Consider the following 14,040-nt stretch of genomic DNA (forward strand, 5'->3'; position numbering starts at 1 on the left):
ATTATATTTAGAGGTGGGGGTCTTTGGGAGGTAGTCAGGTTTCGTTGAGGTCATGGGGGAGGAGCTCCCGTAGGGGGACTGGAGCCCTTCTAAGCGAATAGAGGCCTGAGCACTCTTAATTCACCATGTGAGGAAACAAGGAAGAAGGCTCTTACCAGAGCCGGACCATGCTGGCACCCTGATCTCAGACTTCTCAGTCTCTAGAACTGTGAGAAATAAATGTAAGCCACCCAGTCTATGGTATTCTTGCTACAGCAGCCTAAACCAACCAAGACAGTGATATTACCTAACATCCACTCAAGGAGCACATGTCCTAGAGCAAGTACAAGAATCTTCTATTTCCTGGGATTAACCCAGTTTCCACTTGCCTTACACATTTTGAGCATATCACTACACAGAGTGCTATTCTGGAGTTTAAAGAAGTACATTTTTTCTAATGTGGCCCTTAAATCAAAACCAGTTACCTCATTACCTGCCCAACTCAAGAACAACACTTGTCAACAACAAAAACTGTTTGTTTTGGTCTTACTATGAGATTCTATAGCTATCTATAATGTAGAAATAAATGAGACTTTGCTTTTCTTAGGGAATTAGGTAGAACTCATGTTGTGAGGGGAGAAAAAAAAAAGAACTCAAATACCTAAGCAATAGGAAAATCTATTGGTTAATCACCCCAGGACTCAAACAATATTTCTGAGGCACAGGTCTTTCTCATCATTTCATAGCTCTGCATTTTCAGTGTTGGGCCAGTTCATATGAAGATCCTTCTTTCTTGGGCCTCAAAAGGCTATCTGAAGCTATGAAAAAGAGGAATTCAAATTTTTTATGGCTCAAATCAAGCTCAGGAATTGAATCTTGGTTATTTTTGCTTTACGACATCCCTGAATCAATAAATGTAGCCAAGGAGATGGAATTCACTGATTAGTTTAATTCAATCAGGACCCACTCTGGAGCTTTGATGAGACCAGTCCCATCCAAATTCCACATGTCTGGGAAATGAGGGGTTGTATTAGAAAGGCAACTTGATGCCTGGGGAAAGACTAACAAATAATCGCCATGTGTGCTGACTTTCTAATCTAATCCTCACATAAAATGTGATTCCATAGGAACCTTGTAAAAATTTATCTCCTTGTGTGGGGCACACACATGTTAATGTTTCATTTGCTCCCTTGTCTTTACTATAGTTAGATTTCCTATGTTAGGTCCAGAGGAGAATATTTAGACAGTTTGGAGGTTCTTCAAAAAATTAAAAATGAAACTACCATATGATCCAGAAATTCACTTTTGGGTATTTATCAAAAACTAAATAAAAGCACTAACTTAAAAAGATATATGTACCCTCCCATCCATAATCATTGCAGCATTATTTCCAACAGCCAATATAATAAAGAAACAGCCTGTGCTCATCGATGGAGGAATGGATAAATGGAAAAAGATACATCTACATCTCTCTCTCTCTCTATATATATATATATATAAAGCAATATAATGGACTATTATTCAGCTGTAGAAAAAATCTTGCCATTTCCTAGATGGACCTCTAGGGCATTATGCTAAGTGAAATAAGTCAGACGGAGAAAGATAAATACTATATGATCTTACTTGTATGTGGAGTAGACAACAAAACAAAATACCAATATTACAGGTACAGAGAATAATTGGTGACTGCCAGAGGCAGTGGATGGAAGGTGGAAGAAATGGGTGAATGAAGTCAAAAGGTGAAGAGAGAAAGATGCAGTTGATATAAAACAGACACAAATGAAGTATAAAAAAACACCTGCCCTCTGGAGTTCTCTTGTGGCACAGCAGGTTAAGGATTAAAGATCCATTGTTGTCACTGCTGTGGCTTGGGTTGTTGCTGTGGTGTGAGTTCAGTCCCTGGCCTGAGAACTTTCACATGCTCTGGGTGTGGCCCCCCAAAAACAAAAACAAAATAATAAAACTTTTAAAGAAATCTTCCCTCAAGAATTGGTCTTCATAGAAGAAACAGAACAATTTGTGAGAATACAAAACTATGTGCTAAATAGTTCAGATATTGAAGCATTTTAACTTTCTGGCTTTGCAGTATATTATGAATAAAATATTCTATCTCACTGCATTACATTTTATAGAAATGCTTTTAAAAGATGGTGGGTTTCACAGTCCAATTCCAAAATCAGATTGAGGTTGCTATTTTATAATACCACAAATTTTAGAGATAAGCAGACTTGAAGTTGAGTTTACTCATTTACCCTGAGATTATTATAGTAGAGGTTATAAATATCTACTTGTGGAATATTGGAAGGATTAAATAAGGAGATGCCCCTAGCACACTGCCAAACACAAAACAAATAATAAATAACCATTACTGTTATTACCATGATTTGTGCCTGGTAGTCTCATTTGGCATTCAAACCGTATCCTTCCACAGAGGCAGTAAGGACCACATAAATATAATAGTTTGACATTTTGGGATGAATCAGAACTGTTTGGGTACACACACACACACAGCACACACACACACACGCACTTCACTTCTCTGCAGAACTGGCCACAGACCCAATAGCTCCATAGATAGAGATACTGGGAGTTTTGTTTGGCACATTTGACACTCAAGCATGGGAAGGAATGTTGCCCACCCTACGGCATTCTGCTTCATCCTGCCCCCATCCACACACACATAATTTGCATGAGTAGGTGGAATCAACCCCTTAATCAAATGTGACTCATTTCCTCCCTACTATATGAATCAAAAAAGAATAGAACATGACCATACCCCCAGGCATTAGCGGAGTAATGCCGTTCTTCCAGAAAGTTAAAGAAATACGTATTAAACATTCAAGGGGATTGTATAGAAGGAATTTCTGTTTAATGGAGCTATTCTGTCATTCTTTCAGAAACTGTCACAGAAGCTGCTAATGACAGAATTTCAGAAGAGTTTTAACCATTGAAGCAAAACAAGTCAGTCAAAAGGGAAGAACCAAATGTCACCAGAGATCTCTTTCCTTTGGAAGGGTCTTCAGCTCAGGTATTCAGAAATGTGGTTCACTCTCTCAGCAGTGTCCTTTCCTAGGTTTTTAGTATCTGGGTGTGATTTCTGTTATTCCTAAGAAGCCAGAAATAGCCTCTTCTCTCCAATGTGTGCATGTGTTTGTGGGGGTGGAGAGAGAAAGAAGGAGAGAAGTAAAAAGCAAATGGAGGCAGATGGGGGAGGCAGCGCCCATGATTCCCCAGATTTGTGAGGGTGCACAGGCCCACTGAAGCCTGAGCTGGCCATGCTGGTCTCCCCCTTTCCTCTCATGAGTCATGAAGAATCTCCACCCTTCTTTGCAGGCATGTAGGAGACTGTTTGGGCTAGAATCAAATAGACACAGTCACGGCTGTAGTGTACAACACCTACTGTAAATTCTTTTGTGTTATCACCAGAACAGCTCTTGATATTTTATCAATTTATTCACTAAAAGAGGAAAAGTACCATCAAGAAAACACATGGGATCTTGACAAATTTCTTCCTCCAGTGCCTGCCTGTGCTGAAAGTGCCGTCTTTAGAAAAAGTGTTTACATTTCTTTTCAGTACATGAAAATGCTCATCTGAACTTCTCCTGGGGCCTTTTCTTCCTCATCCCACTTCTGTTTTAAATTTGATTTCCTCTTCTAGAGTTAGGTCTTATTCATGGAAACAGTGTTTACAAAGGTGAATTACTTTCAACCACTGCTTGCTTAGTCCAGGGGCCAGCTTGAACATGGGTAAGGGAGTTTGTGGGTGTCCCTAGGAGAGGAGGCAAACACTTACCCATGACTTAAGAGATGTCCCTGAGATAACTCACTCCCCATCACTGATGTCTGTATCAGCTGCCGATTTAGAATTGATTCCACTCCAAGTGTTCACACTTGTGGGGGTGGAGAAAAGGACTGGGCAGCCAAGAGTTATTTGAATGATTCAGCTACAGCCACCAAACTGTGCTAGGTGGTTACCAAGCAACAGTCTCAAAAGCTTCCTGGCAGCTCTCTTTAGGATCTCTCTCCCATTTGCAGTCAATCCTTCTTTGCTAGCCTGTATTTTCTGCCTGTAATGTCAGTCCCCTTCTGCTCATGCTGAATTTCTACCCACTCTTCATGACTTTCCAAGTGCCATCTCCTCTCTGAAGCCCTATCACTGCTCTAACACTCTCCATGGCAGAGAGAAAAGTAGAATGGAAATTGGCCCAGATCATTTTTTTGAGCCACACGAACATACAAGTCAGAGGTCTCAAGTCTCCCCTTACTTTGGTTTATATGTCTACTATTTTTCTCCATTCAGATAAGGTCAGATTATGGTGCCAAGATGGAATAAAAGATGGTCATTTAGGCAATGGGCAAAATTCTGTTACCTGTTTATTTAAAAAAACTCTTATTGGAATAAAACCACACCCATTTCTTTATGTATTGTTTTAGATGCTTTGGGGCTGCAACAGCAGAGTTGAATTGTTGCATCAGGAATCATGTGTTCCTCAAAGCCTAAAATATTTACTATTTGGCTCTCTACAGAAAAAATTTTGCCAACCCCTGGATTAGAGCATAATTTTCTACCAACCAATACACAGGTTCAGAATCATTATCAACAAATCTCACTTGGCACCTGCTAGGATTGATGGAAATTTGACCAAAAAATAAAACTTGTTATGTATGATCTAAAAAGTCATTTATCATTAGGACTAAATCAAAGAGAGAACTTGAATCATTAATACATCAATGGACTCACCTAAGGTCACAGGAATACCTAGTAACATTTGGGAACTCAGGTTTCTTGTTGCCTGGGCTTCTTGTTAAAATGGAGGTGGAAAGCTTTCTTCTATGATCATGGGAATCACTCAAAGAGTATTTCTGACCTGGGAGTGGGGAGGGGGCAGAGTAGGGATTCCTAAGTAAACCACATCCTCATTTCATTATTTCTGGAGATCCTCGTGTATGTGGCCTCTGCAGACTTTGCAATATCATGCTATGACTAACTCTGCCACCTAAATGAACCAAGTCTGATTCACCATATACCTAAAACCGAAGGGAAAACACAGATGAGAAAGAGCTATCTGAAAATCTTCAGGGGAAAGCAGTGCAGAGAGAATGAAGGGGGTGGGGTTGGATATGTTGCCCATTCTGGTACATTCAAAAATTCTATTTCAAATCAACTTTTAAACTCATTATCTCCTTCCTAAATGCCAGGCTTAAAAACGGCCACACCACAGCTATCTTAAACTTGGGAGGGATAATTTCTAAAGTGTATGACTTTAGCCATGTACAGAATGAGCTGAAGAGCAGCAATGTAGCCTATGTACAACAGTGCCCAGTAGCTTATCTGAAAGGAATATTGTGCATGCAGATTTTCAAGACACCCACATCTCTGAGATAATGCCAGTGAGTTAATCAAATACTTTTCTGCCTGCACAACTGTGATACCTAAAGCTGCTAGGAACATCATTTTTAGACATCCGTGGGAGGGATTCTTTTTGTAATTCTGCATTTCTTTAACTCCCACCACATGTCTAGGCTTGCCTTCCAGAGACACGCACTGCCACCTTTTCAGAGCATTTTTTTTTTCCTTTTTTTGGCCTTGGACTAAGTAGCCTTCCTAGGGCTTATTGCAATAAATGCTAAAATAGCAAACATGATTTCACTGGCACTATGTGAACTGACCTGAATGCAAGTCCTATTGGATTCCCTAAAATTGAGCCCATCATTTCTCCTTCCCCTAAATCTCCTTTTGTTCTTACCTCCCTAGGCACTATCCCTCCCCTAAAGCATCCAGGGAGGATACAGGATACGTCAACTCTGACGCCTTTAACTGAATGTCTATACAAGCCAAATGCTAGGACAATGTGGTGAATAAGGTGTGGAGTTAATGTTCTGAAAGATAGTCTCTGATAGGTGATCAAGATTGATAGATAGAACATGCAAAAGAATGGACTAAATGCTGTGACAGGAGTGAACACAAGAGAAGATGGAATCACCAAGTGGAGAGATTGTCTTGGAAGGTTTCCAAGAAGATATATTTAAGATGAGATAAAAAACATAAATGAGATTTAACCAAGAAAAGATGGTGGAGAGAAAACTGTTCTAGCCACAAGGAACAGCATGTACAAAGACTTGGGGAAGAGAGAAAGCCCTTGAGAACTACAGGAAGGCAGACAGAATTAGTTTAAAAATTAGGCACATAAGCCTGGTGGTCAAAAAGATTTGAATTTGAATCTCTATTCTGTGACTTTGGGCAAGTTACTTAACCTTTCTGTGCCTTGGTTTTCTCATCTGTAAAGTGGAGGTGATAAAAATACCTGCTGTATAGAGTTATGAGGATTAAACAAATAAAATGCAAGTGGCATTTAATAAGTACTCAAAAACTGTCAGCTATTATTGCATTAACATTTTTTTGGCCACGCCCTTGGCATGCAGGAGTTCCCAGGCTAGGGATCAAACCTATGCTATGGCTATAAGCAGAGTCACAGCAATGACAATGCTGGATCCTTTACCCACTGAACCACCAGAGAAGTGCTACATTAACATTTTATTATCTTATTATAATCCATTTATCATTGTTAACATTTTAATATTAAAATGTTAGTTTTTATTATTAAGCCTTAATTTATTTTAAGTCTCAACTGAAAAAAACGAGAATAACAATAACATATCCCTGGAGTTCCTGTCATGGCTTAGCGGTTAGAGAACCCAACTAGCATCCATGAGGACACAGATTCGATCCCTGGGGATTAAGGATCGAGCGTTGTGTGAGCTGTGGTGTAGGTTACAGATATGGATGGCTCAGATCCTGCATTGCTGTGGCTCTGGTGTAGGTCGGCAGCTGCAGCTCTGATTGGACCCCTAGCCTGGGAACCTCTATATGCCACGAGTACAGCCCTAAAAAGACAAAAAGACCAAAAACAAACAAAAAAAAACCCATTCTTCTGGATTTTTACAAAGAGTAAAATAATTACTGGCTTTAAGTAAAAAAATTAAAATAAATAAAAATAAAAAATGATACATAACTCTGTTAGGAATGCTTTCGTTTGCAGACAGCAAAAGTCTTTCTGACAGAGTCAATATAAAACAATAAAAATAAATATTATAAGGGTATTCTTCTCATACAAAAAGAAACCTGGATATAGACTCCTGCTGGTGTTGGTTTCATAGGTTGATGGTGTTTGGGCTAGCATTTCTGCAATTTTCTTGAAATTTTCCTTTGCTTGTTGTTTCAAATACAAATGGTAGATTTGATTCCTGACATTAGATCCATATTAAAGGAAATAAAAAAATGGGAAAGGGATTAGGTCAGGCATATGTCAGGTTATGTTCCCTTTGAATAGGGAAGAGAAAACTTTCCCAGAAACTTCCAGAAGACTTCCACATACAACGAATTGACCAGAACAGCTCCATGTGGCTAGCTCTGGTACACAGGAGGCTGGAAAGTGAGCATTTACCTAGGGATGTTGCTATTCAACTCAATTGGAATTTGTCAGCGAGGAAGGAGAGGATAGATATCAAGCAGGCAATCAGCTTCTGCCACAGTATTATTTACTGACTCTTCCACATGCCAAGCTCTATATTGATTACTTTATATGAATTATTTCATTTACTCTTCACATTTAATACAATGAGGTATATTTTAATCAGCACTAGTGGATAAGGAGATAGAGGCACAGTGTCAGGTGGTTGATCCTATTTGTTTGCCAAAAGTTCCTTTTTTTTAACTGCGTTTCTGCAGAGGTCCACTCAGCATTGCCCCCTTTGCATTAGAACCTTGTGGTCAAGCAATTAGTACCAGTCCCAGTGGGTGTCCCTGTCCTGATGACCCACCAGTCCAGACAACTCCTCCAGCAAGGATGTTCTGGGCAGAATCCTGCTCTAGGATATTAACTGACAATCAAACCCAAGACTTCTCAGGAAAAGAGACCAGCAGAGTGGAGAGGAAATGGGCAGCTGTGTATCATAGTTAAAAACACGAAACCTAGATACACCTGAGTTTGAATCTACTAAAACTGGGGAAAACTAATCTCTTGGGGCTTTGTTTTCTTTATCTGTAAAACATGAAGGATATAACACTTATATATGACAGAATAGACTTTAAATTAATGCATGTAGTGCCTGGTGCACAGGCATTCAGCAAATGTCATTTACACATGAGACACAGGACAGAAGCATTAATATAGCATATGGTTCTGCACAGAAATCCTATCCCAGGAGAACCAAGAGACCCAAGGGAAGTCTCTTCTTCCTGGAGATGCTCTCTCCAAGCTCACTTTATCTTATGACTTGCCCTTCTCTATCCTCAGCTAGAACTGTTATTTCAAAATACCCACATGCTGGCTCCCTACCATCCTACCCATAGCTCTCAGTCAGAGCCTGTGTGCTCTCCAGCCCTGGACAACTTTTGGCTACAAGGTAGAAGTTAGGAAAATTTCATCCACAGGGTTTTTGTACTGTTGGTGAATTGATCAGAAGGATCAGCTGAACACTTGTCCCACTGTGACTAATCAGCCCAGTATATCAGCCTGTGATATCTGAAGGATCCAGAGCCTTCTGGGTCTGCTTGTAAGAAAGAAAAGTCATTTCCGCTGTTCTCAGTGATTTCTTCATGAACAGCCTTACCTGCTAGCAGAATAAAAAGAATGGGTTACTACAAACTGGCTGGAGCCCCTAAGCCCAGTGCAATGGGGCTGAATAGGATGAGATGAGGCTTAGGGAATGGGAGGATAACTCAAATTTTACTGCCAAGCTGAATGCTTCTCAGGCTAATGATCTTTGTTTCAAACAATCTGCCTTGGCCATTTGAATTATAGACTAGGTTTTCTCTATGTTGATCTCAGCTTCTTCCTATTTCAATATAATTTACTATGGTTTGCTTTTCTTCTTAGAGGTCACAACTGCATGCCAACTCCCTTCTGAGTTTTTCTTCTTAGAGGTCACAACTGCATGCCAACTCCCTTCACCAAACAGCTGACGCATGAGACAAACATGTACAATCTGTCCGTGTTCGCCACTAGGATTAAGAGCTCACAGGTGGGATTCAGTAAAGACATTTTAAACACAAAGTCTTTAACCCAGTGACACTCACAGGACCACTGCACTGTAGAGAATAGAAGAGGGCAGGGAGGAAGCAGAATTCCTATTTGTATAAGAAAAACAGTATATGCACATAGGAAGTTGCAATTCTAACTAGTACTGAAAGCACAGTGGATACTAGAGACCATATTTGAAAGAAAAACCAATTTTATTTGTTTTACATAATAACAGATTCAGAGAAGTTTTCAAAACAGGAAAATTGTTTTATTAATGAAAGCTTATTTCCGGATCTTTTGATAGGCCAAGTATCTACGGGCTGGAAACCAACTCTAAATGTCCTCTGTGCTTTCCAAAGAATGTCTCAATATGTCAATTTTCTTCCATTTTGCAAGAAAGGAAAACAAAATAGCTGAAGTTTTCTCAGAGCAAGTGGAAAGTATTATCTCTTTCTTGCAAAGTAATAGGCCAGCATTAAGTACTTTCCTTTAAAAAAAAAAAAATTCTCTTCACTGTAAGGAAAATTGTGTTTTGCCTCACAATTGGGCAGCACTTCAACAACAAAAAAGCCTTCCACTGAGATTAAAGATCATTCCAGACATCTAAATTCTCAGGGTACAAGTTTCCTGCAGCCAAAAATGAGATGAACTCTGGGATCAGGAAGAAAGCTCTCCAAAGCCCCAGTCTGTAGTTGAGTTGACTTGCCCAGCAGGACATATTTGGATGATCCAATCATTTTAAAATAACAAATGCTCTCTTGAAGAGAGGTAACCTCTAATATCATTAGAGACCCCAGAGTTGCTCTGATTGTTACACTCTTTTCTTTTCTTCTTATCTATAATCTGATAACCAGTGGGAAACCAGGAGAACAAAGACATCTCAAATGCTGTACATCAATCAAGAAATCGGTTGTACTACAATGACAACTCAGCTGGTGGTTTCAAAAGTTTGTGCCATGAGCCAGCATAAAATGTAATCATCTCAGGAGTCAGGGCATATTATGGAATAGAAAGAAGCCTTGCTATAGAGCTTGAGAGGATCAGTGTGAAAATATTTTATTGACGTGGATGATGGTAGCATAGATAAAAATCTTCACCATTTCTAAATGGTTTTGATAAACAATTCAGGACAAAGGAGAGCCTTATATAACATTTCTGCGGGGAGCATGGTCCAGAAGGGCAGCGTGTGGAAACTTAAAACAAAGAGCAGCAGGCATGTTCCTCAGATATCATTTGCATATCTTTTCTCATAAAAAATCTGGCTAGTCCCACTACAATGCACCATGGAAAACCACTTCAAGGAAAATACCTTCTCTTACAGTCCAAAAGGATTTTTTTTTTTTAATGTATGCATTTTTTTTTTTTTTGTCTTTGAAAATCCAAAAAGGTTATTTCTCTGTTATTGGTCTCTCTAGTAAAAGAATGATGCAGCACTCCAAAGTTCTATAATCAAGCTTGTTTGAGTTTACTGAGTTTATCATTGATCTTCTGACATTAGCTGGCCAAGTGATGAGAGTAAAGCATACTCAAGTGAGCTAGGTCCATAGCATAGGGAGAAAAAGTTGATTAAGTTTTGTTTCCTTACTTCTCTAAGTTCCAGTTATGGAAGAAGGTCCAATATCCAGCACTTTCTCTCTTGCGAAGCTGTGATGTTCTACTCCCCACCCCCCATATAATTTAGAGTTTGTGATGTGTTTATCTATGTAACATGGGTCTGTTATGTCCAATTTTTTATACTGAAAACTTCCTAAGATCTCCCTCCTGGGTCCTTTTTAATCGGTGGCCTTGTCAAAATTAATGACATCATTTATCCTTACCAAACACTAACTATAAGACAGGCACTGGGCAAATTGCATTCTGTACATAATTTCATTTGGTCTGCATAACCACCTTGTGTTAACTTAAAAATATGCACAAACTAAAAGTTGAGAGTTACATTTTATTTGAGGTAAATGAGGACTATAGCCAGAGAAGCAGCATTTCAGATAGTCTGAAAAACACTCCAAAGAGGTAGGCGGGAAGGTTGGTATATATGTGATTTTGGTTCAAGGGGAGGTACATGCAACCAAGCACACACTTTGCAGAAGGTTGCTGCTAGTCACCAGGAGCAGATGTCACCATGATGAATTTTAGTGCTTTTCTAGATACGAGGAGATACAAGAATTGGGCTCAAAAAAATCTCCTAAAAATATCTAATTATCTGAAGACCTGTTCTGCCAGTTTTCCCAGAGTACAGATGTCTCACTCGTGGTCTCCACCCTGAGCTCCCTTCAGGGGGTGTTGAGGGTCAGCAGCTGCAGTGGCTCATGATTCGATCCACATAGAGGGAGATGGCCAGTGCCAATCTCCAGTTCACACTTGTAAGGGAGATAATATTATCCCCACATTATGTAAACAGGAACTTGGGCTCAAAAACATTAATTAACTTGCCCAAGATCACTCAGTTAGCAAGTCACAGAGCTGAAATGTGAACCTAGCTTGCCTGAACCCAAAGCCCATCTTCTAGGTGTTATACTACACTGCTTTCCAAGGCTGAGCTTAAACCCTTCTTTCAACTTTAATCCATTTCCTTGTTAGAGTTTTACCTTTCAGTGACCACAGTCCCTCATGCAATACCCAGTAAAGGAAAACTACACTTTACTTCTAGTTTAAGGGATTTCGGGAGATCAGTAACTGCAACAATCTAAAAATTACCTTATAAATAAAAATGCTTTGAAAATCTCACCCCCACACTATGTTCCAACCACACTAAACCACTTGTTATTCTAACTGGGCTCTGCTTTACACTTGCTTTTCTGTTTGCCTCTAATTCCCTTCTTAAAATTTACAAAATGTTCAGCCTTTCCTTATTCTAACACTTAATGTTCATTCTCAACAGCATATTTGTTATCAGTGTTGCTAAGAAGATTTGCTCCCTCCAAAGCCCTCTGCCAAATGCAGGCTTCCTGCATGTGTTAACACCCTGTGTTTGGGTTCTCTTGTCTGTGTGTTTAATGCTGAAGCCTGTTCCCTCAGGATACTCCAAGCTCTCTGGCTCATAGCCTTGTGAACTAACCCCTTTGCTTTCTGTTGCAAACAGAAGAGGATGCAACAAATAAAAGATTCTTTAAAGTCCTCATAGTGTGAATTTAAAACAGCCACCCTCCTACCTATACCACCCCCTTGATCAAATGAAAAGAGATATAGATACTATCACAATTTCTTTGTTAGGTAACTACGGTTCTCTATTTTATGCTGCATTTCCGTATTTAAAAAAACACATTTCATTGATTCATAACTCTTAAAATTGAAGAGGACTTCAGATTCATTTTAGTCTTTCTGCATAGAATTACAAGAGACACTTTGGACAGTACATGAAGCCTTGAACAGAAAAAAAAAAAAAAGTGCTAGCGCTTTTCCAATCCAAAATGTCCTTTGCAAGGCTGATGTCTCCTAACATCCATGTTAGTACATTATGAGGGGCATTTCTGCATAGCTCTGTTACATATATTATAGCACAAGCAACTGGTGAAGATAAAAGAACAGAAGCCAAGGTTCCTTTATTCAAGGAAGTCTGTAGCTCTACCATAGAAATTCTGATCTTAAGGGTAGAAGATAACATTTACCGTGTGTTTACAGGGTGCCAAGCCATATTAAGTGCCTTATATGCATTCTCTTACCTAATCTCCTTAATAACCCCATAGAGTGAAATAAACATTAGCTTTTGTTCAAACCTGAGGCAATAGGCACAAAAAGGCTCAATGTGCCTGTGTTATCACAACCAGTAAAGGCAGAGAGTCCAGGTCTAGGACCCATGCTCTTGACCGCTAGACTACCTTAGAATTTACTAAAGTGCTATTGATGAAACCCTGCTGTTTCCAAACAAAGTAGAATACAAGAGTTCATCAGAAAATGACATAATGAGCAAAGACTCTAGACCAGACAATAGACCATTTTCCTAAGTGCATTGATTGGTTATATCCAATTTATTCATACAAAAAAGCATTTGTTGAACTACCTAGTATGTGCCACAGACTGTTCTAAATGTTTATGATGTATCAGTGGCTGAAAGAAACAAAAATGTCTCACATTCCTTGAGAGGGAATCAGATAATAATGATAAAAACATAAGATAGGTATTTGATAATGATAGTTCTGGGGCAGGGGGAGAAGGAAAGAGAATAAGGAGCCCCAGGGTGCAAGAGATGAGGAGAAGAGGAAAAACCAGAACAAAGAGTGAGAAGGTATGGCTAGTGACAGTGATATAGGAAAACCAGGAGAGTGCGATGCCCTAGAAACCAAGTGGAACAAGTGTTCTAAAAAGGAGGGGAGTAATCAACTATGTCAAAAACCATGGTGCCCAGATATGTGCTGTCTTGGGAAAACGGTGAGGTTAAATACCTAAATGGATCAGGTTCAAGAAAAAATGAGGTAGAGAGATTGGAGGCAGCAGGTTTGCTTGGGCTGTAATAATAAAACATCACAGATCATCTTAAACAACAGAAAGATTTTTTTTATCAGAATTCTGGAGACTGGAAGCCTGAGATCAAGGGGTCAGCAGGTTTGGTTTCTTCTGAGCCCTCTCTCCTTGGCTTGCAGATGGCTGCCTTCTCACTGTGTTCCACATTGTCTTTTCTCTGTGCAGCCATACCTGGCTTCTCTGCATATCCAGATTTCCTCTTCTTGAAAGGACATCAGTCAGACTGGATTAGGACCTACTCTAATGACTTATTTTAACTCAGTCACTTCTTCAGAGGCCCTAATTCCAAATATAGTCACATCCTGAGATACTGGGGTGTGAGCTTCAGCATATGAATTTGGGGAGGCACATTGTTCAGTCCATAACACAGACAATACAGACAACTCTTTTGAGGAGATTATGCTGACCAGAGATGTAGAAAATTGGGATGGTACCCGGGCTCAGTCAAAGAAGAGGCTTTCGGTTGTCTTTTTATGGCAAAAATGACTGCATGATGTTGCATATTACTGCAACTGATCTGGTCAGAGGGACAGTTACTTAATATTGCAAAATAGGAAATTATACAGAACACAATTATAAA

The sequence above is a fragment of the Sus scrofa genome, chromosome 6 (assembly GCF_000003025.6).
Source record: "Sus scrofa isolate TJ Tabasco breed Duroc chromosome 6, Sscrofa11.1, whole genome shotgun sequence".
NCBI classification, from domain to species: Eukaryota; Metazoa; Chordata; class Mammalia; order Artiodactyla; family Suidae; genus Sus; species Sus scrofa.